This window comes from Rhodnius prolixus, unplaced genomic scaffold, assembly GCF_049639745.1.
Source record: "Rhodnius prolixus isolate KJV_2025 unplaced genomic scaffold, Rpr scaffold_8, whole genome shotgun sequence".
In the NCBI taxonomy this organism is placed as follows: domain Eukaryota; kingdom Metazoa; phylum Arthropoda; class Insecta; order Hemiptera; family Reduviidae; genus Rhodnius; species Rhodnius prolixus.
This window is the reverse complement of record NW_027411593.1, coordinates 16,904,174-16,930,600: the sequence shown is the minus strand read 5'-3', so window position 1 is coordinate 16,930,600 and position 26,427 is coordinate 16,904,174. Positions and strand designations below refer to the sequence as shown.

Sequence of the window (26,427 nt, the reverse complement as noted above, 5' to 3'; positions counted from 1 at the left end):
CGTGCACTTTTTGACGATCAACCCTTATACAACTGTCCTACCGGACAGTTTTAATTTATTGTTATATTACAATTATTGGCATTAGTAATAAAAGGTTGGTTTGAAGACTTATTTAATGTTAGATTTGAATTTGAACTGGTGGAAGTACTAGGGAGTGACTGATTAGTTGAGAAGTGGGGTTGCCCTTGTAGAATCAGCTGTGCAGTGTTCTGTTTGGCGGCCATGGATCTTTCTATATAACCTTCTGCTACTGTTGAACTTTTCCAACCTCCATGTTTTTTAACTTGTATCAAGTCGCCTCCTTCGTTGGCTAACAGTGATGCTGAAGTTCGACGGAAAGCATGTCCAGTGTATCTTTGAAAATTGTCTTTTTTTAAATATTTTGCTATTCTTGATGGAATTTTAGAAATGGTATTTATACCTACTGGCTGTATATTACTTTTATCATGGTTGTACCCAACAAGTAGCCGAGGATGTTTAGTGTGCTTGGGTCTGAGGTTAATATATTGTTGAAAGATCTGTTTAAAATTATAGAGACCTACTTCATTTGAAATAATAAAGGTACGTTGTACGTTATTTTTTGTGTTAGGAATATTTATTGTTATAAAGTCTTCTAAAAATTTAATTTGACTGAGTTCTAATTGTACTAGCTCACAACTCCTACAAGCCCCAGATATTCCAATAACAAAAACTACTTTCATCATTAAAAACATGTCATTTGGTGCATCATGTAAGAATTTGTTAATTTCTTCTCTAGTAAATATTTCTGATTTTTTTGGTATGTAATATTCAGATTTTCTTTTAATATAAGTTTTAAGCTTTTTATATTGACTTATGTCTAAATTATCATTAATGTTTAAGGTAGTTTTTAACATGGAATATACAGACCACAATGTAGATGAATTCAATGTTGATGAAATTTCATCAAAGTAAGCTATAAGCATATTTTCTGATGTGTTTTTAACTTTTTTGTCAGTGCACCATTTCTTAAAATTATTGTAACAACTTGTATAACGATCTTTCGATTTTTTTGGTAATAAATTACTTATTACATTTTCTGCTGTTTCTTTTATTGATGGAGGAGTGTTTTCTAAACAGGAATCACTAGAATCCATTTTAAATTTCTATAAGGTAACACTATAACCTTTTTAACTGTTATAATTAAAAAGATCTAATTATTTATTAAAGTATTATTTTTATTTCTATATTCCTTTCAATTTGTATTTTATTTTTTAATATTCGTTTTTTAATTATTTAAATAAAATAAATTTAAATAAGCTTATTAGAGTTTTACAGAAAATATTTATGTTAATAACAAAACTTCTTATATCAAGGAAGCACAATAAAGTTTTTCCACTCACTTGTGCGGAAAGTGACACTAATGGGAATTTCCCCCCACTAGTGTGGGAAGTTGGGCATTACACAGCTGATTTTAATTGAGTAATGAGAACTTCCCTACATGGTTGCAGAAAAAAATAATTACTTTAATGAAACCGTTTAAGAAAATAGTCTCTAATCAGAACTGAAATTTTGGTTTCATTTTTAAATATTTATACCTCATTAATATTAAGGTGTTAAGCCCTTACTTTTTAAGCTTCAAGTCCAGAAGTGAACTTAGTAGAATTTTAAAAGAAAATGTTTCTAATGAAAGTTTGATGAGCAATAAGTTTAAGACGATTTTAAATTTAACACCTCAATGGCTGGAAAAACCTGGACTAAATGAGTAAAAACTCAATTTCCCATATTTATGCAATAAGTATCTAGTTTATTCTCGTTCGCAAAATTTAGAATTGCGTACAGTGAACATAAGTTTACTTCTTTGTCAAAAAATAATTACTATACTTTCATTTTTTTCACCATTAAATAGTAATTATTATTTTTCTTAATTAAGTTGTATAAAATAAAATGTTGAAAAAGACTACTCGACAAACGTTCTAAACTGACCCTGACGAACAAAATAAAACTATACACCGCCCTACTGGCGTCCATACAATATGGACGTACGGAATACAGCTCTACGGAAGTGCCTAAAAAAACGAACATCAACCGACTTCAGACCTTACAATCAAAACTTCTAAGAACAATAGTTAACGCTCCCTTCTACGTCTCCAATCACACTATACACTCTGATCTAAATATTCCTCTCGTCTCTGAAATAGACCTGATCTCGATACACAAAACTCCACTCAAATCTACACAGTCATTACAACTCTCTGATCCACAACATGTCCACTACAATCCTTCCTTCAAATCCACAGCGTAGACTCGGAGGCCACGCGATCATCACAACATGTAACCTCCTAGGATGGTTGCTGTGTAAGCTTGCCAACCTGGCGAACTAACGGCTTCCATCAATGGATGGTCATCGTTCACTCCACTTACGCCCTTGGCGCGTGTATGTATGTACACATATTATATACGTGCAAGTGTATTTGCGCCATCCCTTATCTCTCATCACTTTTGCCTATTATACTAGATACAGTTGCAAAATAAATAAATTTAAAAAAATAAAAAGTTATCGCTCCTTTCTACGTCATCAATCAAACCATTCACACAGACTATAAGATACTTTTTGCTCAAACACGTTACAGAAAATTCCATCTTAACAAACAATCTCATCACAATATCCACTGATACTGCATCTTTCTTCCGGTAAATTCTTTCTAGACTTCTTAATATTCAGAGGTCTAGTGATCTCCTTTCAAAGACGATAGTAATAGATTTGATTTAAATTAACAGAAATTGTTAAAATTTGTATGTTCATTTAATTCAATTCTTTCAAATAAGTTTAAAGAATTGAGATTCTATCCGTTTTTTTAAAGGAATCTTTGAACACTTAAGAAGATCTCGAAGCTGTCTACTTACTAACGGATGTGTATACAACTTTCACTTGTGTAATTAGCTTGGAAATAAATCTTTAATTAGAAATCTTTATCATGGCCTCTCCAGCACAGTCCTTTTTGTCTCGCTTTTCCACCCTCTCTGTAGCTCCATGTTTTGGGCAAATTAAAGTTTGCACAATACTGTGCTATTTTGAATTATGTACAATTCTCTACTGTATGTCGTTTTTAAAGCTGCTTTAAGAAGATTAGAATTTTGTAAAGTGGATTTAGATTTAGAAATTTTAATTGTAATTTTAATTAAAATCTTTAAGAAGGAAGTAAGTACATCTTCAATTTAAATAAAGCGAGCTTAAAAACTTAATTATTAGTCAAGTAGAAATGTATATTTCTGCTAGAACGTGCACGCAAGGCATTTTATATAAAGCCTATAGTTACTTTGTTCTTTATATAATATAAATTTACATATATGAAGGAAATGTAAAGCTCCCAAACTTTATCACCTTATATCTCCTTCCAAAAATGCCGCTAGCAAGCGGGAATTCTGCTTAATTTAAGGAGTAGATGAGTTACTATAATTATCCATATTTTCGGAAATTTTCGAGAGTAGTTATATGCTTAGTAAATTTCATTTTCGAATAAAACTGTTAGCAGGAAGTTGATTCAAATGCGTTCAGTACTTTTTGTGCCAGATTTCTTAAATTAGAACATTTTTCTTTTGTGATATAATTATTATTAAAAATCTTTTGATTGTGTTGTTTCAAGAATTGGTTTCAGTTCATTATTAGATTGTAAGTCAATCAGTTCCTTTTGAAGGTAATAAACAAATTTTGTAAAATATCAGTTAGTATCTTTTTCTATAAAATACGTAGTTAAGTTTGTAAAGTACTGTAACGAAGTTGACCTGGGCAGAGAAGAAAGGCCTAGATTGTTCTAGGGGTTGAGCGATCAAAGTCAGTAACAGGCCGCCACTGCATAAACAAAAGGGCGGTATCTACCTGTGGCAGAGAAGAAAGGCTTAGATTGTTCTAGGGGTTAAGCGACCAAAGTCGGTATCAGGCCACCACTGTGTAGACAAAAGGGCCGGTCTCTACCTGAACTAGAAAGGAAAGGGCTAGATTGTTCAAGGATTTAGTGACCTGTGTAAAAGCCAGCTAAGAGAAAGGCCTCAGTTGGGGTGGTGGCATACGTGTTTTCCCAGCCAGTGATTGACAGGTAGGAGCGAGACAGAGAGTAGGAGGAGGGCGGCCCCAGCTGAGGTGGTGGCAGTATGTTTTCTCCAGCCAATGAACGTCAGGAGGGCGTGGAACTTATGCTCAGAGAGTTGGAGGAGGGCAGTCCCAGTTGGAGGGAGGCACGCAGTTAAAAGGAGGCAGACACAGCTGGAGAAGTCAGTTTTTAAGGAGTTCTTAATGAGTTGTTGATCAGTTTTAAAGATTTATTAGAGTTTAGAGTTATTAGTCAAGTTTATGAGTTAGTTTTGAGAGAGTCAGTGTTGCGGAGTGCTTCAAAGTTAGCTAGTCAGGCGGTTTGTCATTTAGTGAATAGAGCTTTGTTTGTGTAGCAGAGACTAGTGCAATTCGGTGCAGTGCGGACCAGTGGTCAGTCGGGGAACAGTTTTGTGGCGTTACGTAGTGAGTAAGTAACAGAAAACTGTTGTGACTGTTGTAAATGGTGACTGTAATGAATAGCGTTAGTTGCTAGTAAATGTTAATGTGAGTAAAGGTAATGTGTTAATAAATCAGGTTATTACTTACAACTTTAGCGAGTTTTATTATTTATCAAACCCACATATTATTCAATAACTAGTGGCAGGCATTAGTTGTGTAAGTAAAGTTCTTTCTTAGTAAAAGGACAAGAAAAACTTTACAGTACTTTAAGGAATTAGGAAATACAATCTCATAGTGAAGCTACGATTGCTTTAAGATGTTGATTGACTGGCATATTTGCATGAGAATATACGATGATGAAGCGAGCCTTTATGATAAGTGGATTGATTCTGATTGATGGTAGATTGCTGTGTGTGCGTATATGATCACCAAGGGGTATATGTAATTGTCTAATAATTAACGTGAACAGCACACAGATGTGAGCTTGTATGTCAGTAATGTTCACTGTGGCGGTAATTGCTTCCATAATACCTATCACTGATTGTTATTACATTTGATATAAACTACGGAACTTTACGATAAACACTGCGACTGAACTATACTCTAGTCCCTTTTCTGTGCAAAACTTTAATTGCTGAATTAAAAACTATTTCGGAATTATCCTAATTTTACTAAGATGACGAATTGTAATCGTATTTAAATTTTTAAAACCATCCTCACCAAATACCTTCTATTTATTTATAAAGTTCTTTCCTTCAAACAAGCGCATTCTTTCTCCTTACCCCGTTCAAGTTCAGCTAGCAGTAGAGCACAAATTATTCACTTCATGTATTTTAATTTATATATTCCAAAATTTATAAATACTTATTATTTTAAATGTGACTTTATTCTGTTCAATGATATTCCATTTTATTTCATTTTTAGTTTTGTTTTCCTTGGTTCTATTTCTACTTGGTTCTTATCGTTCAGTTTTTCTTTATTACTATTTTTTAAAAAAGATGGTTGTAATAACATTTATTATTTTTATAAGCTCTGCTTACAATATCTTATGATGTTTTATTATTTTTTAGAGAAATATTGTTTTTTGTTCCTGATTTTCATTCTTTATACACCATTAAAATGTAATATTGCGATTGTGCTGATATTAAAACTGTCCGGTAGGACATTTGTATAAGGGTTGACCATCAAAAACTGCACGAAAAAGCGTAACGTTGAAAAACACCCAACTTTGACAATTTTTTTCTCTTTTTCTATAAAAGATAAAATTCCCAAATTTTCTTTAAATCTTACTCCGAACCCTCCTTTATAACTGTAATTTTTTTGCAACCACCCAGATCTAATAGGTTTCGAGAAAAAAGTTGCCGAAAATGAGCAAAAACGGCTTTTTCAAAAAATGTTCTTGTTGTTGTTGTTGTTCTTGTTGTTACCTTTTTTGTAAACAACGTAGCGCCTAAACGCGTGAACCGATTTTCATGAATGAGGTGTCATTCGATTCAGTATTTTATGTAGATGTGCCTTTTGAGGGTCCCGACGCTGTACATCGAATGGGTGAGGAGTTAGCCCCCTTTATGTAAGGCCCCCTCCAAAATTATTATTAATAATTACTCTGTAAATCTTGGCCCGATTTTGATAAAATTTGGTTGGATGATAGGGTTAGGGCTCCCCTACGTAACATTAATGCGGCGATCAGCTCTTACACTTGTTAAGGGGAAGTATAGCAATCGTTTCAAATTATCGACAAGTGAACCGATTTTTATGAATGAAGTGTCATTCGAATCGAAATTTTATACAGATTTGCACTTTAAAAGTCTCGGCACCGTGCCTCATAAGGAGGGGAGTTTGCCCCACCCAAATAAGGCTCTTTCTAAAACTATTATTATTTTTTTTTTTTTTTTTTTTTTTTTTTTTTTTTTTTTTTTTTTTTTTTTTTTTTTTTTTTTTTTTTTTTTTTTGGCGCATCAACAGCTGAGGTCATTAGCGCCCGGAGCTTTTTCCAGTGCACTGCCGGCCTCCGGACTAAAACTATTATTACCAATATTTCTATAACGCTTAGTCCGATTTTGATAAAATTCAGCTCGAATAAGTGGTTATAGCTCCTCTACGTTGCTGATTCTCTTGCTCCTACTAAGAGGAAGTACTGCAATCGTTTAAATTATCAATGAGTGAACCGATTTAAATCAATGAATTGTTCGTTAAAAAAATCTTTGCCTTTTAGGGAGAAGTACTGCAATCCTAGTTTATTTTTCTTACTCCTCTTAAAAGGAAGTACTGAAATCGCAGTTAAATTTTGCTATTTACGTACAAATACCTTCCTATGTTATTCAAAACGCTTTCTCAAAAAAATTGTTATTGAGGATGGTTTGCGAGCCGCAACTACAATCATTCTTTAAAAAGATCTCTCCAGTGGTAGTTAACAACTTATCAGGTTATAATGATAGAATTGCTTATTCCAAATTTTAAAAAAATCTGTAAAGCAGATATGTAACTTTGTAAAATAGACAAAAAGGAGAATCTATCCAAAAGGTACAAAAATCTCCTTAACAAAAACTTACAGTTTAAAATGTTAAGTATAAGGGTTGATTAAACGCCAAAAGGTACACAAATCAGCGAGTACCCAACATTTCATTAATACTTCATTAATATTTAAGTAATTCTACTGCATTAATTTTCATTAATAAGTTATTTTTTAGAATTTATTAGATATCACAGACCCTTATGCTGGCCACTTCATTTATATCATTTTTTTGTTACAATTATGATAAATCACATATACGTACATGCATGTTAAAGTAAAGATAAAGTTAGAGTAGGCTACTGTCTTACCGAAATATTCGTGAGCACAATTAACACACAGTTAATGACAAGTAGATTATTAAACAATAATTATTCATTTCTCTATTGTAATTTAATTTAGTCCCCCTAATTTTACTTATAGTAAAATACTGGAATAATTAGCTGTCCTAAATATATGCATATCTTATTTACTTTATATTACATATATACAACATTGTGGGAAGAACACCTAGATGGAGAATGTAATTGAAGAAAACTATATTATTTGCGATAAAGCCAGATAATTATTACCTATTATTATAAACGTTTGACTACTTCATACAATAACAATTACTTTAATCGAAGAATGAACTTAAACCGACGATTTTTATTTAAGAAATAAAAATAAATAAATAAAATAAACAAAATCATTGATGTAAGTTGGTGTAAGCATTTTTTTAAACAAGATTTTGAATTTTTTAGCCTCATATTTTTATTTTATTTTTTATAACGTTTTTCTTTTTAACCTGTAATTAATAGTTTGATTATTATAAATAACTAGATATTACAGTCAATCTACAGTGCTACTTGAACATATATTTTGTAGGCGAAAATGGCCAGCATAAGGGTCTGTGATATCTAATAAATTCTAAAAAATAACTTATTAATGAAAATTAATGCAGTAGAATTACTTAAATATTAATGAAGTATTAATGAAATGTTGGGTACTCGCTGATTTGTGTACCTTTTGGCGTTTAATCAACCCTTATACTTAACATTTTAAACTGTAAGTTTTTGTTAAGGAGTTTATTATGAGCTTCAGCCAGAAATGTCAGTCTAAACTGATATCTCCCTTAGAGTTTGAAAAATAATTTTGATAAATTGGTCGTGTGTTTTTGGGGGGGGGGGGAATCGCAGAAAGGGATGCGGTAAAATTTTTTTGGAACAAAATCTTATTCCCAAATTTTCTGGAACAATTTTTTTTGGGCGTTAGAAACGATTAAAACTTTTTCGGCACTATATGTTCTGGGATAGAAATATAGTTGTTGTTGTTTTTTCTAATTTTAAATTTGAATGAATTTTTTAGGCGAAAATGCCGCATTACCGAATACATCATTTACACAAAATCGAATCAAGAAAATATTCTTTCATTGATTGATTTAAACAGGTAATAAGATTTTTATTGAATTTTTGGAGGAGTTGTGATGTAAAAGCATCATTTTATTATAGTGAACATGTACTTTAATGAATTCAACACTCCTTTTGAAATATTTTAATAAATTTTCAAAAATTTAACCAGAAAACTGCTGTAAAAAAATTATTAAATACATAAAATTTTTGTTTTCTGTTTTTTTGACAGAACTTCAGTTCAGACTACTAATGTTCAGAATATTTAGATGTTGCTCGACATTTGAACATTCCTAGTGAAGAGACTTCATTTACTAGCAAAGAGCAGGCACTTAGCACTGAGTTGATAGAATTGCAATCACCTTACGTTGATCCTTTCATGTCAAAAGATCTTACAATTAAATAATCCAATTCTTGTTTTATTGGATTCAGTCTTTGTGGAGCGTAGAGTTAGTGCCCGTAATATTAAGCTTTCTCATAAAGTTTGCTTTTAATTGCTATGTTCTGTCAGAAGAACTGTTTAATTTATCATTTATTTTACCATTTGGTCTTTAAAAAAAAAATGCACTTATTCATTTGAAGTGATAGCTGAAGCTTAATTTAAAGTTTGTTATTGAAAAAGTTAATTTATTCGTACCATTGCCTTTCAATAATCAAACTAAAAACTGTAATAAATCATTTTTTACTCTCATTTTCTCGATATTGATAAAAGTTAATATAGTTAAGTAACCACTAGGAAGGGGACGATATAAGGAAACGGAGTCATCGATTTTATTCTCTCTTATCTTGTCATCCTGAGCCACTAAATCAGCTTTCATCTTTGACACTTCCTGGCAAGCCCATTTCACATCTGAGACGGTGTTAACTGCGTTGTTTTCTGGGCAATAGATGAATATAATTTGTAAAAAAAAAAAAAGTTTATTGATATTTACAATTGTTGCAAAAAAGTAAATGAGTTACATGACAACACAGTAGTATCAGGAATATTGAGTGGAGAAGGCGACCAATGGTGACACTCCATTATCGTGACCACTTATTATACTGCTCTCACGACAAGTGTATATCACTTTGGCCATCTTCTCTTCAATCTTCTTGGAGGATTACCTTGTAAACAGGAAGAAGATAGGTGTTCTATTAAAAGATTAGGGATGAGCTGCAGTAGAGGAATGAAATTTGAGAAAACTAGTTATCGCTAGATCTTGCGGCCGTGCCATTATTTGTATGAATGAGCAGGATGGCTTCTTGAGAAGACTTTATAGGTAAATGAAACTATCTCCCTTGTCCAAGTCGTGCACCGAAGCTGCTGTTATTCTGGCTAAAAACGTGATGGAGCACCTCCACCACTCCCAATCTATGCAAATGAAAATCTATAACAATTATATCATTTCTTAGGACTAAAGATACGTCAAAATTACTTTTTCTGCAAACATGTAGGAATGTTCTCATTACTCAATTAAAATCAGCTGTGTAATGCCCAACTTCCCTCACTAGTGGGGAAAAATTCCCATTAGTGTCACTTTCCGCACTAGTGAGTGGAAAAACTTTATGGTGCTTCCTTGATATAAGAAGTTTTGTTATTAACATAAATATTTTCTGTAAAACTTTAATAAGCTTATTTAACGTAACTAAATAATTAAAAAACGAATATTAAAAAATAAAATAAAAATTGGAAGGAATATAGAAATAAAAATAATATTTTAATAAATAATTAGATATTTTTAATTATAACAGTTAAAAAGGTTATAGTGTTACCTTATAGAAATTTAAAATGGATTCTAGTGATTCCTGTTTAGAAAACACTCCTCCATCAATAAAAGAAACAGCAGAAAATGTAATAAGTAATGTAAATACGTAAGTAATGTAAATAATTGTAATATAACAATAAATGTTTATAATAAATAAATTACTTTTTGTAGGCTGTAAAAATGAAATTTTTAATTTTATTAGTTAATAAATGGTTGCAGAAAAAATATAATATTTAACTCGAGTGTAAAGTATTTTCCTCACACTCGGCAATTTGCACTTGCACTCGCCTCGCTTCGCTCGCTCGTGCGTGCAAACCCTGCCTCGCGTGAGGAGAAGTACTACTTTCCACACTTGTTAAATAAATAACTATTAAGTAAAAACTAAGTTTCAAAAATTTGCCACATCCCAGTATTCACTCTTAAAAGTGAAAGTAAACAGTAATAATAATAAAAATTTATGGCGTTTTACCATCATCAGTTAATTTTACGCAAAATATCCCCATCTCTAAGGCTAATAATTCCTTATTTTCTGAATATACTTGAAGTAATATTTCATGATGATCTTGTTAGGCCCTACAATATTTCCAAAACGAGAATCTTTAAAGTAGCTTTCGTCAGCATTGAACTTTTAGGCCTCCTTATGGTACAGTCTTCAGTGTTTGTTTTAACGTTATTTATAATCTTTTAATGTGAAAGCTCTTCTAGAAAGTTATTATAGCATTAACGTCAAAGTTATTTATGAGTTAGAAAGCAAGAAAAAATTGTATATATATATATATATATATATATAGCATTTCTAAGTGAAAACTAAAAACTTTTTTAAATGAAATATATGTACGTCATGTTGTATGACAAGAAGGCCTATTCCCTTTCCATACTAACTCATTCTCCGCCGAAAAGTCTGTCCATAATTCTTTTTGTTATTAATGGAAAAAGAATTGTGTCATAACAAAAGGAAAATAAAGTAAACTTACCAAATTCGTTAGTGAATTTACTTTTGTTGGCAAACAGTTTTGTTTATTTAACTCTTTGAAAGAGTTTTTCGCGTTAAAAAGTAAAAGGTAACAAATTCTAAAAATAACTATTTCTTTGGTGCCAGGTACCTAATTCTCTTTGCTTGCAAGTTGATTCTGCTTTTTTACTGTTTCTTTGCATTGTAAGTTAGTAGCTAAAGAAACAAAAAAAATCTTTATTTATTCAAAAAATGGAACAGAAAATGGATCAGGCCCTCAATTCTCCTTCCGATCGCAAAAAAGTACAAAAAATACCCGAATCTTTTTTGATTGAAATCAATTTATTACCTTTACAATCACCACTGATTGTAAAGGTAATAAAGTAAGTAATGCTTACTTTATCAAAATAGCCTTTATTAAGTTCAACTACCTCAATAGTATGGAAACTATGGACGGAGGCGACTAGCAAACGTAGTACTTTACTATTAAATTCTCAAATTTCCCATTAATAAAACACTAGACCTAGACCAGTAATCGAACCCAGTATCACGAGTATCACTTAGCTTTGCGGTTCTTGCCTCTATTCGCTTGGCTAACCTAGCACCTTGAGCTACATGTATTGTAATAATAAGAATCTAATATGAGATAGATTTTTATAAATTTGAAAAAAAATTGGAAGCCTGAATTACTGAACATATTTTTCAGAATTTGGAGATTTTCTCTAAAATGGTTCCCGTAATTTTATTTACTGTTGCAGTAATTGTAAACATAGATTTACAACTTTTAGGCGAATAATTTTGCCCGAAAATTCGACCAACAGTACTTCTAAGAGAGTAAATTAAACGTTACTAAGTCAAAGGTGAATGTTCATATCAGAATCTTATTAAGCAGGAGAAGAATTGTGCAGAGTAAAATAGATGATTAGGTAATTTTTTTTTTCCCGGCGCATCGACTGCTGAGGTCATTACCCATTACCGCCCCTCATCATTTTGAGCTTCTCTCTTCTTTTAGCCACTCGAGCTGGGATTAGGTAATGAAATGTTTATTCTCCCGACTCAATTAATAGTTCCATACAGGGTGAACCAGTCAGTATTGTCCATAGGCCTACCGTGTGTAGTACATCTAAAGTGGAGTTCTATGACGTATTTGGCCAACTTCATATTTCCCACTGTTCTTGAGTGACGTAACTTTAATTTTTTTTTCTAAAATCATTACTTTTTTGCAATAAAAATGTTATTACTCAGAAAGTTTTATTCCGAATTCGATTCTGATTAGACGGTTAGAAAGACAGATAAATTTTCTAAAAATTGACACCATTTCGAAGCATAAGTTAATCTCCAAACAGCCTCAATCTCCCTCCGGAAACTGGGAAAATAAAAGTAACCGAAATTTTTAAGTAAACTCATTAGGCCCTTATGTGATCATTATCTGACCTAGGTGCTGGCCACTTTTTATAAAAGTTTCCTTGTTTAATGGGCTTTCAAACGGTATATCATTTTCCAGGATTCCTTTTATCTTTGTATGAGAAATTACGTTTGTTTTGCAAGAAAACGTGTTTACGAGCACTCAAAAGTGTTAGTTTATCAAGTTGTTTAATTCATTGAATACTCTTTTAGATGGACCAGTAGTCAATTTTTAAAGTAGATTGTCTTTAAAATAAGGAAGTCAAAGATTACAAATTGCACTTTTAAACATTTACTTCTGATCTCACTGAAATATTTGAGAAAATGTTAGGAAATATTTTAAACAAGTGCTATTTTTATAATCGAAGGTTAATTTGCTTAGTTTCAAATAGGGTGCCATATTTTTTTTTTATTATTTATTTATTACATTTACATCTGTTATAGTGAACTAGACATACAGAGGGGGGGTTGCCTAATAAAAATAGGGTACAATTACGTCACTCAAGAACAGTGGGAAATATGAAGTTGGCCAATACGTCATTGAACTCAACTTTAGATGTACTTCTCACAGTAGGTCTATGGACATTATTTACTAGTTCACCCTGTATTGTTACATACGTGTATATCATTGTATTAATAATTGCGAAGGAGTGAATATATTTGAAAAAGTTAGATGTGTTAATTGTAGCAAATGTGGAGCAAAGAGTGTTATTCTTCATCTGTCTCAGGTGTTAACAAGATGTGCTTGTAAACTAATCGAATGTTGTTGGCAAACTGTAGACTAAAAAGACGCATGAAGTATTTTGTTGGCTTAACTCTCTGCCATTTATTACAATATTTCAAGTAAATTTCATTTTATGGTCAAGTTTTGGAGGGTGGTATTGTTGTAGACTTCCCTCTAGTCTGACACATCAATATAAATGTATGATTTAATGAATTTATAAAGTGTTAAATGTTTTGTTTTGAACTTCCAAGTTTGGATAAGTTCGATATATCATCGATTATTGCTTTTATAAGATTGCCGGATGAGTGTTCACTCCAGTTTTTTTTTTGGAATTCTGCTGACCACATCGGCCCATTTCCAAAAAACAATTTTTACATACCCTCAAAGTACAGCTCTTCAAAAAAGATGAATGTTTGCATTCAAAGACACAAATTCGATTGACTGCGGTCGATCCGTTTATGTATTGATTAAATTACATTATTAATAATATTTAAATTAACATTATGGTTAACACAATGCATTTTTGCGTTATTGAAAATTACAGTCCTCAACTAATTATTTTCTAAAAAAAGAATAGATGTCAAAGTTCTGTGAATTACAGCAAAACTGCTGAACAACATAAACTCGAATGAGAATATGTCTATTAGATTATTTTATTGAGAGCTAGTATTATATTTAATACCTCCATTGCACATTAGGTTATTACAAAGACTATATTTGTTTTGTAATACTGTTAAACAATTTTATGAATACAATTATAATTTCATATAATTTATATTTTAATATTACTACAACCTTTGAAACAATGTCGTGTGTAAGTTCCGAAAGTCTGGAATAACTAATATATTTTCTGAGTTCTCACATCTGCCTTTAATTTAAAATCTGTTTGAAAATTTTAATATTGTGCATGTAGTGTGGCAGTCTCCATACTGGCATACACTTAGATGATACGTAACTGCATTTTACAAAAATTTAATTATTCTGTTTTTAAAATGTGAGAGTAGACAGATGCAGACTACAGCCAGAAATAGCTGTGTTCCACGAGAAAGAGAATCGCTTTTTTTCTCTTATGAGTGAGGTCAAAGTGAAAAAAGACAATGAATAAGGTTTTAGAAGCCATAGTCAACGAAATTCTTTTTTAAATCTATTTATATGCAAAATCAATTATTTTAAAGTATTTAAAGACAACACCATTAAAATTTCTTTTATTCGGCTCTTCACAACGCAATATAATATTGTCAATCCGTATGAATGGCTGAGTCCCTATCAAAACCACATCGCAGCTCAAGAGTTGAGCGTCTAATTCTTCTACAGAAAGTTAGGGACAGAGTTGGGCAAAATTCGATCGTAAGCCGAAAATTTTGAAGTTATTAAACCACCTCTGTTAAGCATTTCTTTTGATTGCTGATATTCCCTTTTTGAATAGTTCGAGTTAGTTATTTATTGCACTAGTATAAGTAGTGCACTTTTCTTAAAATGAATTCAATAATGCCCACTAAAGCGTAGGGTGTGGCGGGCTTGAATAATTGTGTAAATCCACTTGCCCCATACAATATTAAACTTTATGCAGTCGTTCAATAATTCAGCTCTAAACTGACGAAAAGGCTGCCCGCTGAAGTTTGAATAATAATTTTTGGAAAAACTTTACTTACACAACTAGTGCCTGCCACTAGTTATTTTAATATTATGTGGGTTTGATTAAATAATAAAACTCGCTAAATTTGTAAGTAATAACCTGATTTATTCACACATTACCTTTAACTAACATGAACATTTACTAGCAACTAACGCTATTCATTACAGTCACCATTTACAACAGTCACAACAGTTTACTGTTACTTACTCACTACGTAACGCCACAAAACTGTTCCACGACTGACCCCTGGTCCGCACTGCACCGAATTGCACTAGGCTCAGCTGCACTAACACAGCTCTACTCATCAACTGACTAATTGCCTGACTAGCTAACTTTGAAGCACTCCGCAACACTGACTCTCTCAACACTAACTCAGAACTTGACTAAAACTCTCTAAAATCAATAACTAACTGCTCAAAAACTGATTAACAACTCACTAAGAACTCCTTAAAAACTGACTTCTCCAGCTGTATCTGCCTCCTTTTAACTGCGTGCCTCCCTCCAACTGGGACTGCCCTCCTCCAACTCTCTGAGCATAAGTTTCCACGCCCTCCTGATGTTCATTGGCTGGAGAAAACATACTGCCACCACCTCAGCTGGGGCCGCCCTCCTCCTACTCTCTGTCTCGCTCCTACCTGTCAATCACTGGCTGGGAAAACACATATGCCACCACCCCAACTGAGGCCTTTCTCTTAGCTGGCTTTTACACAGGTCACTAACTCCTTGAACAATCTAGCCCTTTCCTTTCTAGTTCAGGTAGAGACCGGCCCTTTTGTCTACACAGTGGTGGCCTGATACCGACTTTGGTCGCTTAACCCCTAGAACAATCTAGGCCTTTCTTCTCTGCCACAGGTAGATACCGCCCTTTTGTTTATGCAGTGGCGGCCTGTTACTGACTTTGATCGCTCAACCCCTAGAACAATCTAGGCGTTTCTTCTATGCCCAGGTCAACTTCGTTACAGTAGGTTATTGAATTTTGTATATTGAATTAACTTGAGCTCTAATGGTTTAAAGAATAAGAAAAACTTTAAATTTAATGATATATTTTCAATTATTTTTTTAAAATTTTTATTAATTGCTTCCATAACTGGTATGGTAAGCAATTTTACTGTTCATTGTTGCAACTATCATATTATTAATGCGGATGGTTATTTTTGAAAAATTATTCAAATAATATGCCATTTCGATCGCATGAAATTAAACGTAAAAAACAGGAACTTAAAAGACATTACGGACTTCTCAGAAGCATTTATCAAACTTACACTTTAGAACATTACTCAGACCGATACGGACATCCGGAGCAAAAGGTTGGGCTACACTAAACCCTCCAAAATAATCCTCATCTCCCAATCTAAAATCTTTTACTAAATGTCTACTACATTTCCAATCACATCCTTTATCACTAACTCAATTTTCTATTTGCCACTCAATTGATGCAAATTGTTTCCAAAATTTCCATAACAATTTGCTGGATAACCTAACCAATTAGCACAATCTCTCGGCACACCCTTTCATTTAGTACAACCAATAGCGGCATCTGAGTTACGAAGTTCGGTCAAACGATCTCCTTAGTCCTGTTCATGTAATCATCATGGCGCTGATCACTAGACAAAATAACTAAAAAAAAAAAAACACTTTTTGAGAAGATCTACAAAAAAAAAAGATGATGAAGATATTCTTGCAGAAAAGTGAAAAACAAGAATCTGGGCGAACACAAAGAAATATCTTCTCTTACTGGTATCTAGAGAAAATAATAAAGATGTATAAATAAAATCATTGCGAGAAAACAGAAAGCATAAATCAAACTTTTTTATTAAAAAAGGAAAAAGATAGAAAAAGAGGTGGATTCTATTCATGTCAAATAAATTCTCATCTTCAGAGACGTTTGAACAATGAAAGTTAACGTTTTTTATTTCAGTTACTGTGTAGGACAAAAGACTGAATTAATAATTAGCTTCGTACGGAATATCCTATGTCACACACAAATGGAAAATATGAAGAGCCTTCTCACACGGGGATGAAGTGGGATAAATAGTCTTCTCTCTCTTTCTAGAAAAAAAGTAAAGTAATGCCTACTTTTTTCAGGCAGACTTTGCGTCCATCTACCAAATTAGGTTTCGTAGACGGAGGCGACTAGCTAACTACACTTTACTAGTAAATACTCCTATTAACAACCATAGGTAAATCCAAGGCGTACACCGAGAATCGAACCCAGTACCACTTTACATATTACCTTTTTAGATCTAGCCTCTAACCGCTCGACTACCGTGGCGCCTAAATAGTCCACTTTATGTAGATATAAACAACATTTAAAGATAAAGGCTCAGAAGTTCTGCACGTTGGTCCTGTAGTCAATATCACACCCTTTAATACTTGAAATCAATTCTATAGAAACTCAGAATCCCATAGGGAATTACGCGTTCTTACGGGTATGGCCAAGATGTTAAGATCATTAGCTGTGCAAAAAGGTTTTGAGCGAGTCAATTTAAGTACAGTACAACCTGGATTTACCGGGCTGACCTCCGGCTATATCCACTCCGGTAAACTGAAATCCCGGTTAAACCGAATACACAGTATTACGTAGTAATACATTACTGTTTCGTCCCAGAGATCAACTCCTATCTTAGACGGCAATACTTTTTTTTTTATTTTTTACATACCTACATATTTTTGTTTCGTTTTTTGCCGTTCAACTTTTTGAAAAACACTTTTCAAGTGTTGTTTGCTTTTTTTTTTATCAAACGACCACTCTCTGATGAGTGTACGCAATTTAAAAAGCACAACTTTGTCACTGATTGGAATGTGCTTATCGTGAAAAAATTCAATCAATTCAGCAACTGAATTCGATTGCTGCATCCAGGGATATTCCTGGCTGATCATTCTCTTCTTCGTCGATTTCATTTCCTTTCAAGAAATTCAGTACTAATTGCACCATAATTTGGGTTTTTACTTACATAAATAATGACTCTTCAAGAAAATCAGGTATAAAAGAGTTGCTGCCACGCCTACAATTATGTTACATCGGAAGACAAAATATTTTCCTGTCGCCATCGAAAATTAACTTTTGTTTCGGCGCCGATCCAGGTGTTCTTATGATAACTCAACATGATCCTGGTTAATCCGAATCCCGGTTAAACGAGGGCCGGTTAATCGAGGTTGTACTGTAGGTGTAAATGTAGAAGAATAGACAATAGCCATTCTCAGAGGAGCTATGTGTAGCTTTTCTGGATATATCGGGATAAATGATAATTATTAGGCGGACTAGCTGGACTAAAAGAAATAGGCATCGATCTAGAATCACAAAATATCTCGCCACGAAATAATTGAACAGGTAGAGAAATTGAGGAATTAAAAAGCCATTCATTCAGGCAAGAAGGTTTCTTAAAAGAGATCAGTTAAAGAGGTGCAAGTTTCTTTTTAACTTGAGTACCACCCTAAAATTGCATCCATCGAGTACTGACTCGAGACAAGAGGGTAAGAAAGAAAGATTTGGGTAGCAATGCATATGTTGGCTTCAGTGGCGAAGAAATGGAGGACAATGTGGTGGTACAACCAGCCAACCTAGAGTGGCAGAAGTAGAAGACATTACTAACCGTCCTCTATTCCTTTAAAGTAGAAACTTTGAAGTCGCAGCAGCAAAAATAGACTTTATATTTCACATTCTTTCAGTCTTTACTCTAATTTACTCTGATTACTTGTTAATATGTTACGATTATTTGGTCGAACTCGATACCTTTTTTAATGTTAATTATTTCAAATGCATCAACTCATAACAAAATCGTCGTCTCATTTCATTCATTCTCACTCATTAAAAACAAACTGTTCATAGGTCAATTTCTGATACTGTAATGCCAAGAAAAGAGCAAATCAATCTGAAAGAATTTGCAAATATAGAAAAATCTAGCGAGGCGTACAAAAAAGCGAAGTCTCAGATAGAAGGAGAACAAGCACAGATAGTGGACTCACTAACTCACTGTTCTGTCTAGCTAATCAAGCATCATTGAAGTTAGGCAATCAGTCATTACTAACCGTTCAGTCGTATTTTCGTATTCTTAAATTGTATTTAATAAACAGGCGAGCTCAGTACCGATAGTCACATTAACTCGGTTAAGAATATTAAATCCGTTAGCCACTTTTGACTGATATATGTACACTTTTTTCCCTCAAAACCGCGACCAACTTCTCAATTGTGCCATGAGAGTTTGATAGAACGACGTTTCCTGCAAACATATGATAGAGTTAGGCTATTATAAATACGAAGAAAATCGATTTAATTTCAAATATTTGTGATACTTCTCTTTTATCATTATTAAGAAAAAAAAACCCGTAAAATTATATAAATTTATTAATTATTTTTTGTAATTATGTTTACTTTTACAAGCCAGGTGATCTATAGAAAGTCAGCAGGCCTCACTTTACGGATTGAAGTGCCAGTAGATGTAGAGCTCAGCCAACCAATTAGCCACCAGTCATCTCACAGAATTGAAAAAAATGTAATATTCTCTCCTAATCAAAATCGTTTTTACCCAGGTTATATATTATTTGCCAAGTTTCGGAAAGAAGATTAATTGTTATGAAAAATGACGTAGGATTTTATATTAAAAAAAAAGAGATATTGGCCATTTATATGAAATTATAAAAATTAGTTCACTGTGTGAATTCAATTTGATTCAATTGAAAACCCTCTCTAGGTTTTTTATTTTAAAAAACTTAATCATGAGTTTTAATAAATCATGTGCAAGTGGTTATCATCAGGGAATGCGGTAGGAGTCTACAGTAAAAATCCCGCAAAAGGAAATACTTTTCTTCTTAATCCAAATTTGGTATTAAGAATCTTTATCGCATAAAGTTTAGTGGCAATTTTCAGAAGTTTTGATTATTTTTAATGTTTTAGCATTTTAGTTCACTTGTTAGTTAGTAATCATCTCTAATAGAACAAAACAAACAAGACAAATAAGACAAAACTGTATTAAAATAGACTTCAAAAACTGTAAATAAAACAAAGTTTCATATTAATATTGACTTAGCTTTGACAATTCTCGATGGGTTTGGCAGGCCCATTCATTGTACGTGTATGCTCATTTGAGTGCCCTTCATTGAGATGATTGTGTGCAATAAGCGGACAGGCTATTGACACATGTTGATGACGCTAGTGGCCTAGAAATTTGGCCGAAATTAAACTAGACAAGGTTGGCTAAACTGTCTACGTCAATATTTACTGTTTTACTAAAATTGACATTCTCTGATCCCATAGGATCGATATGACGTTTTAGGAGCTTATCTTTCTATTTTCATTTTGAGTTTTAAACGCTGAGGTTAACAATTTCTACTCAAGGAATATTATTGGGATTCGATTTTATTTATACTTTATTCACATTAGACACTCTGTAACAAAATAATCTCACCCATTATTTACGTCTTTTTTTACTTTCCTTTCACGTAGTCAAATTTTTATGCATTGAGTTTTCAAGACACCCGAATTCGGAAGTGTTTTTAGCAAATTGTATGTATGTTACTGACATTTTGTCTAATTCCTAGTTACTCTATAAAAACGATTTGCAATGCATACAATTCAAGGCCTTATATAAAATATGTAAAGCGAATTGTAAGATACTATTATCGTACATATTTGTTAAACAATTTTAAGTTTTTAAATTACATTTTGCTCAAAATAAGGCAAATTAAAAGATCGAAAAAAGTGAAATTAAACATTACTTTTAAATGACATATTAAAGGAGAGCACAACCACTCACTCATATAGAAATCTCCTTAATCATGTTTTTTGGAAGCTGGAAAATCGATTCAGTAAATCAGTTGCCTGAAGGAGCTCCGACGGTAGCATCTAATCTTGAAATCTAAAAGAGCTGTCTCTGATTTTTCATTTTGAGTGGTTTGGTAAGAATGACTACACACTTTATTAAAAAAAGTATTATGATTTTTTAAGTAATAAGAATGACTGCTCACACGGGATTCGAACTGGGGACCTCCCACTTAGGTCAAGAAGTCTTGCATAATGGGAGCTTCAAAATGATGTGATGGTTGCTTTTATTTGATGCTAAAACAAATTTATCCTGATTCACCCACAACCATTACATTACACTACATGTTTTAAAATCTTCAATTATTATTATTATTTTACTTTGCGTCACCAATAACATTTTTTGCATTCAGAGGACCTCCCAAAACGTGTATTTCTGGTGGAAAATTAATATTGCAAACCGTTCACGAATAGATAAAATTGTAACTTTGATCTTAAATATCTCGACTAATATTAGGGATATCGAAACGGGGTTAACGTCATTTTTCACAGTGTTTTATGCAGTTTTCATAATCATTGTCAAAACCAATGGTCCTTATGAATCCCCAATCGGGTTTTTGGTCGTAACTCTGCCAAAAATGAAGATACAGCATCGGGGGGTAGACAATTTTAAAACTAGACTAAAAAAAATATAGTTTACTTCGTGGGTTTTTTCGATTGGTGAGTTTTAAATGGATCACTCTGTATAAGTAGCGCCTGTTAAGTGCCAATTGAAACCTTTAAAATAAGATTATTGCTGATTGCGAATTGAATGAATGTACGAGGGTCGTTTGAAAAGTCCGTGCAAAGTCAGAGAGATAGCACCACTGGCGCGTATCGAGGTTATGTTTAGTTAGAAGCATCTCTTGGAAGAACAAGTTTCAGCCAGATCGGTCTATTTCTTTGTGTTTGGCATTCGTTTGAATCGAGGAAGTCGAGTGATTTTCAAAAAATGGACGAAAAAGAATTTCGTGTGTTGATTAAACACTACTTTATGAAAGGCAAAACGCCTCAGGAGACTAAAGTCGAAGCTTGATAAACATTATGGTGACTCTGCACCTTCGATTAGAACAGTTTATAAGTGGTTTCAAAATTTTCGGAGTGGCCATATGGGCACAAGTGACGCTGAACGTTCTGGACGCCCTGTTGAGGTTACTACTCCAGAAATCATTGATAAAATCCATGATATGTTGATGGATGACAGAAGAGTGAAGGTGCGTGAGATTGCTAGTGCTGTGGGCATCTCGAATGAACGGGTACATAATATTTTGCATCAACATTTGGACATGACAAAGCTATCCGCAAGATGGGTGCCGCGATTGCTCACGCTTGACCAAAAACGAAATCGTGTGAAGTGTTGCAAGGACGGTTTGCAGCTGTTCCAGAAGAATCCGCAAGACTTTAAGCGTCGTTTCGTCACTGTGGATGAAACATGGATACATCACTACACTCCTGAGACCAAAGAACAATCTAAACAATGGGTTACCAAGGGGGAATCTGCGCCAAAAAAGGCGAAGACCGTTCCTTCGGCCGGAAAGATTATGGCGACTGTCTTTTGGGATTCGCAAGGAATAATCCTCATCGACTATCTGGAAAAGGGTAAAACTATTACAGGTGCATATTATTCATCGTTATTGGACCGTTTGAAAAACCGAGCTGCAAGAAAAACGCCCACGATTGGCCCACAAAAAAGTCCTTTTCCATCACGACAACGCACCAGCTCACACCTCAGCAGTTGTGGTCGCAAAATTAATGGAAATAGAGTTCCAACTCGTTTCACATCCTCCCTATTCTCCAGACTTGGCTCCCTCGGACTACTATTTGTTCCCCAATATGAAGAAATGGCTGGCGGGAAAAAGATTTTATTCAAACGAGGAGGTGATTGCAGAAACGAATGGCTATTTTTCAGACTTGGACAAATCCTATTATTCGGAAGGGATCAACAAACTAGAGCAGCGTTGGACGAAGTGTATAAGCCTAAAAGGAGACTATGTTGAAAAATAAAAAAGGTTTACCCCAAAAAATTAAGTAGTTTTTATTTTTGCACGGACTTTTCAAACGACCCTCGTAGTGACGTTTTTCAGGGAACAACAAAATAATCAATGCTTTTGTTAGAAAATTTATTTCTCGAAGTGTGTTTTCAGGAAACAGCAATTGTTTTAAATGCCCTTTTTTAATAAACTTTGAATTAATAACTATCAACCTCATAAAAAGTCCCAAAATATTTGCTATTATTATTGCTGAATCGCTCGCTACTTCTTTATTTACTTTATCTTTATAGCGACTGATTTGCATTGTAGAAATAGTTCAAGTTATCAGCAAACAAGACTTTATATTTCTGTTTAGGATTCAATAGTTCTTATCTTTAGTTAGGGATCTTAGTTTAAATTACAATCTCAATTATAGTAATTACCCTCTGTATAATTAAGCCCTCAGCCCACGTCCGCAGTTCAAAATCAAACGCGCACTCTCCCTTAGTGCTTGTCATTTGTGTTTATGGTGATTATGGTTAAGATATCAAATAAAATTATTATCATCTTGTAATAATTGAGTGCTAGAAGCAAAAAAAAAAAAGGGAAATAATAAAGTTTTAAGCGTTTTAAACTTCAATTGCGTCTAAACGGGATATTAAGAAAAACTGTCAGAACTGTACAATCAGCTGAAATGCCACTTTTCAGATTTGATTATTTCCATTTCCACTTCTCAATTCGGGAAAATGAATTTTCTCAAAAAATGTTTTTTGAAAATGTTTTCGTGAAAATTTAAAAAATTAATTATTTTTTTAAAAAGAAAAATAGCACTTTTTGGCATTTTCTTTTTTATTTAATCATTATGCTGACCGCAATATGCGTACATATCAGTTTGTAATAACGAATTTTTCTTACCCTCTATCGAGGAGCCCTGCTAATGAAAATTCTGCCAAACTTTCAGACAATAACCATCTACTATTATGTTCCAATATGCCAAAAATTCTTCTTCACACACACACAAAATGGTGATTAGAAATTCCAAAGTTACCAAAATTAAGATCGTTAATACAATTTTATGTTGTAAGCCTATCGGGAACCAATTGATTAGTTTCAAACTATTTCTTTATTGTTATTATTAATTTTTTTTTAATAGATCATAAAGTATCTATAAAACCTAATTTGAATAGAGATAATAATCTAAATTATAATAGAACTATTTAGAAGTTATAGAATGTGTACTAGCCTAAGGAGCGACATTGTACGCTGTAAACAAGGCAGTAAACCGCTAGAGCGTTATTGTTTGCATAAGCATGCCACCACAATTTTGTAACTTACACAAATTATACAATATCGCCTGAGGGGATCTACAATGGAATTTATATATAATAATAACTCGATTATTATCCTAATCTGTTCTTCACATTTGCTCATTTATTTATTATAAATTAATGACTTGTATTAGGAGGGCTAAATGCAGAGTCAATTTCAGGTTAGATCTGCAATATTGGTTCATACGCTGGATTAATTGCCAAAAGTTCCGAGTTCCATTGGCTTTAGAGTTATTCATAACGTTATTGAAGAAAATTTGATTTCAACTTACCAAGTTCCAGTTATAACTTACTTCAATCGGTGAGAAGGAAAATGCTTTCGCTCTTTCAACCTTTCTAATGCAGGAAAACCCTGTTTCGCAAAGATATGTTGTTGGTAAAGGAAGAAGAAGGCGCAGCACAGTCTCAGACAGAATAGGATATAACTGAAACACTTATGTTAGTCCAGAATTTTGTCAGTGGCATCGTAGAGAAATCTGTTCTCGCTACATCATTGTTAATTAGGTCAATGAACTCATCTTGCGCTAACTCCGGAACATCTTCAACTTTCAATGTGAATGGACTTCTGGCAAGTACAAATGGGGTGTCAGGTAGATTAGGAAAGTAAGATGTAATTTCGTCTGCAAGCATGTGCAAATGTTCTTTACAGAAGTTATCATCATAATTTTTTTGTCTGGTTCAATGTCATGTTCCTCAAAGAAGGCAGATAATGTAGGAAACATGTAAATTTTATTTTTATCCAATTTATTTTTCCAAAGCTGAAGTTTCATTTGGAATGATCTAATTTTTTTCGAACAAATCGAGGCACGTTGCATTTGGTCCCTTGCAGTGATAAATTTAAGTCATTCAAGATGACAAAGATGTCCACCAAGTAAGCTATTTTCTGCAGCTCAGTTTTATCGCTAAAAAGTGCTTCGAATTGCGAAATATGTATTTTCCGATGGCTTTAGGCGACCCCTGTGTTTTGGTCGTTCGACCCCCGCCGGGGTCGCGACCCACAGGTTGAGAACCGCTGCTCTATGAGAAGAAAAATATTTGCTGATGCTGAAATATATTCTTTCTTTCCTCAAATAATGGTATAACTGCTTCATTTTGACTAATTAGTTTTATGATCAAGATCCAGGATCTGTGCTCACACAACATTTGATTACTTAAAATGAGTTCCTTCACCAAGTTCTAGAAGTTTACATACGTTTTGATTAACATTGCATAAAGCATACCAATCGTAGTACAGTCGAACCTCGCTTAACGAGCATAATTCGTTCCAGAACCTTACTCGTTACGCAAAATACTCGTTAAGCGAAACAATTTTTTTATATAAATTAAAATAAAAGGGGATAATTGCTAGATCAGCCACACTTACACCATTTTCTCGTTTCTCAATGATTTTACGTTTCAATTCTAACGTTATTTTAATTCTTTTCGAAGCCATTTTGTTAGAGGGATAACAAAATAAACACAATAATATTTAGACACAAATATCACTATATGGACTTCCCCTATACACCACTCATTCGGTGAAGTTCGGTTTCGACTGTATCAATGCATTAGATACGTGGAGAATATGAAACGCATATGCGTAAACAGGAATGACAAATCGAAGAATGCGCAGTTTTCGATGAGTCAGCGAAAACTGCGCAGTCAGCGAAATGTCATTAGAAAACTATCGTTATGCGAAACATCGCTCGCTATAAGAATCAATTTGTTTTACTCGTTATGCGAATTACTCGTTATGAGAGGTGCTCGTTATGCGAGGTTCCACTGTATATAGAACTGTTATAAGGCCTTTTTTTACTGAAACACCTAATTCCAAATTCCTTCGAAGATGAGCATCAGCGGACGTCCGGAAAGGCCCCACTATTTCATCCTTACGTGCCCACTCATTTCACCAGTGATTTCGTGATTTAAATTCAGCATCTGACCTCTCATCTTTATCATAAATTTCACAAACTTTCAGCTATTTTCCCTTAAATCTCTATTTTATTCTCAAACCTAACTTTGACTATAGGAATAAGTTTTTTAAATTTAAAATCTAAGTTATTCAATATTAATCCAGTAATATTTATTTAAATTCACCAAAATATAATATCCTTTACTAGAAGAGGTGATCTGTCAAAAATTGATTAATTCATACTCCAATTCATGATTCTTTGTAAACAATTAATTCTGCATTAAATACTAAACTAACAAGTTCGGTGATGTCTACTGTAGCAGATGTCAATAATGTTAAAAGTACAAGAAGATGTGGTGACTCGAACGTGAAGCAATTTTTTAGTAAAAATCTTCTTCAAGATCTGCAGTGCCTTAAAATACAGTGTATAGGATCTCGAAACACTTTGTTTTTTCCTTTTAGTCAATTGCTTCCTTAATTTCCTAGTTCATAAATCACTTCAGAATAATTTCAATACGATAATTTTCGACGAAAACTTCTTACCTAAACTGTATTTTTTTTCCCCCTTTTTGAATAATTTGTAAATATTTCTAAGGTAAAATCGTTCTTTACTTTGGCCCTTCTTACAGA

The 26,427-nt window shown here is 33.3% G+C and overlaps 1 protein-coding gene across 2 annotated transcripts in view; it reads left to right on the top strand.

The window, feature by feature from the left end:
- LOC141450944 (adipokinetic hormone/corazonin-related peptide receptor variant I-like) overlaps window positions 1-26,427 on the top strand; it is a 438,838-nt gene that overhangs the window by 155,992 nt on the left and 256,419 nt on the right. The gene's annotated exons all lie outside the window — the stretch shown is intronic.